Genomic DNA, 6,953 nt, shown 5'->3' on the forward strand with positions numbered 1-6,953 from the left:
GATATAGGAGAGACTGTTTTCCTTTCCTTTTTCCTTTCCTTTCCTTTCCTTTCCTTTCCTTTCCTTTCCTTTCCTTTCCTTTCCTTTCCTTTCCTTTCCCCTTCCCTCCTTCCCTCCTTTCCCCTTCCCTCCTTCCCTCCTTCCCTCCCTCCCTCCCTCCCTCCCTCCCCCTCCCCCCTCCTTCCCTCCTTCCCTCCTTCCCCCCTTCCTTCCCTCCTTCCCTCCCTCCCTCCCTCCTCCCTCCCCCTCCCCCTCCCCCCCTCCTTCCCTCCTTCCCTCCTTCCCCCCTTCCTTCCCTCCTTCCCTCCCTCCCTCCCCCTCCCCCTTCCCCCCTCCTTCCCTCCTTCCCTCCTTCCCCCCTCCTTCCCTCCTTCCCTCCCTCCCTCCCTCCCCCTCCCCCCTCCCCCTTCCCCCTTCCTTCCTTCCTTCCCTCCTTCCCCCTTCCTTCCTTCCTTCCTTCCTTCCTTCCTTCCTTCCTTCCTTCCATTTTTCAGAGAAACAGTTTTCATTGTTGTACCATGAACATTTAAAATGTCAACAAATCTAGCTAGCGGACATTTTGCTCTAGGAAAGAATGGTCAGGATATTGGTGTTCACAAAAGATGCTACACAACACTAGACATCTGATTTCTAAACAAATGCTACTAAACAACCACGTACAATCAGTTCCACTCACTCCACTTCTGGGGTGCATTTTGCAGCCCATGTGTCCTGCAGGCACACAGATCAGGCTGGCATTTTTCCTTATGGTTCACGCCAATACCAGGTAATAGCAGCCTTTAAAAATATACAGAAAAAATCATTTCATTCATACAACATGGCAAACAATTGAGTCTCAACTATGTGCTTGTTCAAATACTTGAGCATATTCCAATGTTGTCGAGAAAAATGCAGGCTAAATAACCCTGTCTAGTAGTACCTCTCCAGTCTAATTCCATAGCAAAATGGGACAGAATTTATCTGATCGAAAATATAGATCCAGCCCTGGCTGGTGTAGCTCAGTGGATTGAGCACAGGCCTGTGAAACAAAGGGTCACAGGTTCAATTCCCACTCAGGGCACATGCCTGGGTTGCAGGCCAGGTCCCCAGTGGGGGACACATGAGAGGCAACCACACATTGATGTTTCTTTCCCACTCTTTCTCCTTTCCTTTCCCTCTCTCTAAAAATAAATAAAATATTAAAAAAAAGAAAATATACATCCAACTGTCAGTTTTATTTTAAGTTTAATATTTAAAGTAAGAAATTACATTCTCAGTAAATATTTAAATTCAGGATAAAAATGTTGGGATTTTAACTTCAAATTGTAGAAGAAGATGATGAATAGTGCTTCAAATTCTCTTGGGGAGACACAATTTTTTTTTTGAGGATCCCTGTTCCAACCTATGAATACTGGAATTCCAACTATTTCTGCCTCTGCCGGGGACTTCAAGCATTCCATTCTAGGCTTTAAAGGGAAGAAAAAAATGATGGGGAGGGTGAGGCTGGGAGGCTGGGCAGAAACAGACGAGAGATAAGTATCTCTGCTTTGATGTGGCCACATGATTATTCTCTCCGTGGCTGGGCTTCAGGCTGTTCTGTCTTTTATTACAACTCACCTCAAGGTCAACAGAGGATGAGGGAGCCTTTGAAGCTCAAGGGCGTTCAACTTTGGACTGAATTACTCCCACATGACTGGGGCAGCTCAGTCTGCATCATGACTAAGAAATTCAGACCCTCCTGACTTTCTCCTTTTTCCTTCCCACCTTTCCCTTCTCCACTGCCATTAAGCCTATTAGAGTGTACACAGACAGTGCCATATTCTGCTGCTTGCACTTATATTTAAACTGAGCACTGAGTACCTAGTAAAGACATTGTTAGACTACCAGTCAAGATGACAGCACAGGTAAACATGGATCAGCTCCTTGCATAACTACATCAGGATTACATTTAAATTATAGAGCTACCAATACTCAGAACCGTAAGAAATTGAGGAGGAAGCCTGACAACTAAGGAATTAAAGAAACTACATCCGTCCGGACTGGTAGAAGGGGCAGAGACACGGAACAGGCTGGTGCCACATCCATGTGTGATGGCTAAAAATTCAAGAGGGATATCTTGGGAGTGAGGAGTCCCAGCGCCACAAGGCCTGTCAGCCCAGGGTTCCAGTGCCAAAAATATAAGCCCCCATAACTTCTGGCTGCAAAACCCAGTAGGGATTGAGCGGGTGGAAGGAACTTCTGGAGTCCCGAGCAATTCCTCTGAAAGAACCCACATGCAGACTCACACATGCAGAGCTTCGGCACCAGTGTAGCAGCTTAGAAGGTACCAGTGGCATGCTGGGAGGAAGTGAAGTGTCTGGCATTAAGGCAAGAGCTGGGGGATAGCATTCTCCCAACAGAAAGGTGGGCAGAGGCCTTTTCAGAACCCTCTCCCCACAGAGACACAGAGCCAGCAGGCAGATGCCATATCTGAGACTCCATCAACCTGGCTACCACTGTTTGCTGCACCCTGGACATCCCCAGAGACTCCGACCCATACAACTTATGTACAGGCCCACCCAAACTGCTAACAGAGTTTTCCATATGAATGGCTGGTCTTGGCTCATGCCTCACAACTTCCTATCCTCTCAGACAGGCAACAGCCAGCCTCAGTGAGTTCCCAGCCCTTATACCTCTTGTTAAGTGGCCCCAGGCCCAGCATATCAGCAGCTAGCCAAGATTCGCTGCTTGGTTTCACCTGGGAATCTCCAAGCCCACCACAAGTAGCAACCATCTCATATTGTTTTATAGCCCAGGCAGGGTGAGCCCAGGCAAAACACCCTGGGCGGGGCTGACCTTAGATGCACTACCCAAAACACCCCATAGCCTATGCACCCAGTGGTCAGCTACAGGCCTGCACCACCACCCTGCCCCTGCACAGCTGATCCTCAGCCCACATGAAGTGTGCACCTCAAGTACCTGGTTTGAGTGATAGGGGAGCTGTGCCACTGGACCCTACAAGATATGTACTACATTAGCCCACGCTACCAAGGCAGGGAGTTTTAGCAGCTCCACCTACTACATAGAAACAGACACAGGGAGGCTGGCAAAACAAGGAGACAAAGAAACATGTCCCAAATGAAAGAACAGATCAAAACTCCAGAAAAAGAACAAAACAAAAGGAAGATAAGCAATCTATCAGATGAGGAATTTAAAACACTGGTTATAAGGATGCTGAAGGAACTTAGTGAGGATCTTACAACACAAAAAAGATTCAATCAGAAATGAAGGATACACTAATTGAAACAAATACCATATGATCTCACCAAACGGAACGTAATGAATAAAACAAACAAATGAGCAAAACAGAACCAGAGACATGGATACAAGGAACAGACTGAGGGGGACCAGAGGGGAGGAGGGAGGAAGATGGTGGGGAAAGAAGCGGAGGGTCAAGGCACAGGTATAAAGAACCCACGGACATGGACGACAAGGTGCAGATAGACTGTGGGAGCAGGGGGCAGTGAGGTGGGAAGAGCAACGGGGGAAAATTGGGACAACTGTAATAGAACAACAATAAAAAATAAAAAATAAAAAATAAAAATTTGGAAAAAAGAACAATTTACAGGGAAACAATAGCAGAGTGGATGAAACCAAGAATCAAATCAATGATTTGGAACATAAGGAGGCAAAAAAGCAATCAGAACAACAACAACAAAAGGAATCCAAAAAACCAAGGGTAGTGTAAGCAGCCACTGTGTTAGCTACCAGTGTTCAAACATTCGTATCATAAGGGTCCCAGAAAGAGAAAAGAGCAAGAAATTGAAAAACCTATTTGAAAAAAATGAAAGAAAACTCCCCTAATTTGGTGAAGGAAATAGACATGCAAGTCGAGGAAGCACAGACAGTCCCCCAAAAAATGAATGCAAAGAGGTCCACACCAAGACACATAAATAAAATGCTAAAGGTTAAGATAAAGAGAGAGTCTTAAAAGCAGCAAGAGAAAAGCAGTTAGTTTCCTACAGGGGAGTTCCCTTATGACTGTCAGTTGATTTCTAAAAGACATTTTGCAAACTAGAAGGGATGGCAAGAAATATTGAAACTCATGAAAAGCAGGGACTTACAGCCAAGATTGCTCTCCCCAGCAAAGACATCATTAAGAATTAAAGGGCAGATAAAGAGCTTCCCAGACAAGAAAAAACTAAAGGAGTTCATCATCACCAAACCAGTGTTATATGAAATGTTACAAGTGATTATTCAAGAAAAAGATCAAAACTATGAACAACAAAATGGCAATAAATACACATCTATCAACAATTGAATTGAAAAAACTAAGCAAATAAGAACAGAGACAGAAACACATGGATATGGAGAGCATTTTTATGGTTCCCTGATGGGAGGGGTATTGGGGGAATGGTGAAGAGGTGAGGGAATTAAGAAGTACAAATAGACCCTCGCTGGTGTAGTTCAGTGGATTGAGCACAGGCCTGGGAACCAAAGGGCTGCCAATTCGATTTCTAGTCAGGGCACATGCCTGGGTTGCAGACCAGGTCCCCAATAGGGGGCATGCAAGAGGCAACCATACATTGATATTTCTCTTCCTCTCTTCTCCTCTCTCTAAAAATAAATAAATATTAAAAAGAAACTAGAAGTACAAATAGGTAGTTACAGAATAACCATGGGGATGTAAAGTACAGTATAGAAAATGGAGTAGCCAAAGAATTTATATGCATGACCCATGGACATGAACGATGTTGTGGGGATTGCCTAAGAGAGTTGGAGTTGGGGGTGCTGGGTAAAGGGGAGCAAATGGGCCAGAACTGGGACAAGTGTAACAGCCTAATCAATAAAATATAATTTTAAAAATTAAAAATAAGAGTAAAAAAGAAATTGTTAAATTGGTCTGCCGTAGCTGGGGAATCTGGCAGAAAGGACATCTCCCTACCCTTGGAAGTTGCACATACATTTTCTCCACAGATGGGTATGAGGGGACCTGGGACTTGTTTTGCAGCAAAGATTCTGAGCTTCTGCCATTTCAATCTCTCATTCTGAGGGACAATCTCAAACAGTAATGCAACACAATTTCTGTGCAGAGAGCTTAATTTTATTTTATTTTGTGGAGGGGCTTCGTACCATGTTGATTTTATTTTAATAACCACTTGTTGTGGTCCATATTCCACTTTAGTGTTTGAGTAGGTCCCTATGCAGTTGGCCATTTCCCAGCAGCCTGGACACTAGATGCAGCAGATTGTTTCAAGTCTCTGAAGCTTGCTCTGCAGGTACTGTTAGCAGGGGTCTTATTTTCAAGTGTGTTTCTATAGGGTCCACTGGGCTTGGCCTGGCTGCCTTCAGCTCAGTCTATGGTAATGGCTGAAATTTGTTGGCTCTTCTCCCTCTCTTCTGCCTTCTCGGAGTAGTTACAACTTTAGGAGAGCATTTTTTTCTTGAGATCATGTGAAGTGGTCTTTTTATCTTCTTGCATATCTTCAGAACCTATTAAGGCAACAAGGTCAGCCCAGAGGACACTGAGTTGGAAGAAGAAAATGGGGCTGCAGGGGGAAGGGGAGCTAAGGGGGAGGTTGGTACCAAGCAGAGGCAGGATTTTCTGGGTCGGATGGCAGATATAGGGCTTAGATGGGGAAGAAGAGGAGGAGTGTGGGTAGCGTCAGCTGACCTTTCTATTGTGTCTCGATCCAGGATGAGAGTGGGTCTTTTTCTTCCACCTCCAGATGCTTGTGGTTTGTGGCTTCCATGATCTCTTGGTCACTTTTGCCATGTTTAAGTTCTCAGGACTCCTGTCTTCTGTATATATATGTACACACTCCTCCCCAGGGCAATGAGGAGTCACACACCTTCAACTTTGTTTGGTCATCAGGGCCTTCCCCACAGCCAATGATGGCTATGGGGAGCTCAGACATCACAAAGGACCACTCCAGAGAGATGGGGAGACTGGGGAGGCCAAGATGCTCTGGTGGGAAGAAGCACCCACAGAAGAGCGTCCCCATACTGCTCTCTCACACCTTCCCCTCTCCCCATGTGCAATTCCAGCTGTATCCGCGGCAGAGAGGGGCGTTTTCTCCAAGCCGCTCCCCACGCTTCGTTCCACTGTCTCCTGCCATTCACCGGAACCTAGTGTTATGCATATCTTACCTAAAATCAGCAGGTTACAGGTATGGCCTGCTCTGAAAAACCTAGGAATTAGAGAATTAGGGTAATGTGTTTGAGGCACGGTGACCTCATTGTAAGTTCGGACGAGAAGGCTTTGATATACAACTCAGGGCAAGGTAGGTATGCGTGCATGTATGAGTACTAGTGTTACTCATTCACAAGAAATCGGATTAAGGGTATGAAATAAGATAAAAATTTAGGTATATATGTTTATAGATATCATAGCTGAGTGTCTTTTGGAGAGCAGATGGGAATTTCTGGAAGAAAATCAAAGGGACAAGGAGTTTTAACTTCAAATTTAAGGGTTAGAAGACAAGCAGAGATCAGAAGTAGAAGCTCACTCCTAGAGCACAGCTCACCTTTCTCCCCATCTGTACCTGTCCCCACTACAAACAGCGATGAATGACAAACCTAGGGAGACGGCAAGTAGATTAATGACTGACCTGGGTTGGCAAAACACTAGGGGACCTAGGGAATGACTGCTAATCGGGACGTGGTTTCTTTCTGGGGTGATAAAAATGTTCTAAAATTAAATTGTGGTGATAAAATTGTTCTAAAATTAAATTGTGGTTGCACAATTCTGTAAATATACTAAGAACCACTGCATTGTAAAAAAACATTGGAATATGATTTGGTTATACTTAAAATATGATCATGATTATAAAAAGAGTAGAAATTAGGTAGGGGCTAAAGCTATAGACCTCGAATGGAAGCCTGAGGCTATAATTTGTAATACACAAGAAGGAATCAAATGAACTAGACCATTTTTTTTTTCTGAGGGGAGGTTGGCATTATGGAAAAGAATATCAAGCAATGTTTTTTGAAAA

The sequence above is a fragment of the Artibeus jamaicensis genome, unplaced genomic scaffold (genome assembly GCF_021234435.1).
Source record: "Artibeus jamaicensis isolate MK-2021 breed Jamaican fruit bat unplaced genomic scaffold, CSHL_Jam_final contig_518, whole genome shotgun sequence".
NCBI classification, from domain to species: domain Eukaryota; kingdom Metazoa; phylum Chordata; class Mammalia; order Chiroptera; family Phyllostomidae; genus Artibeus; species Artibeus jamaicensis.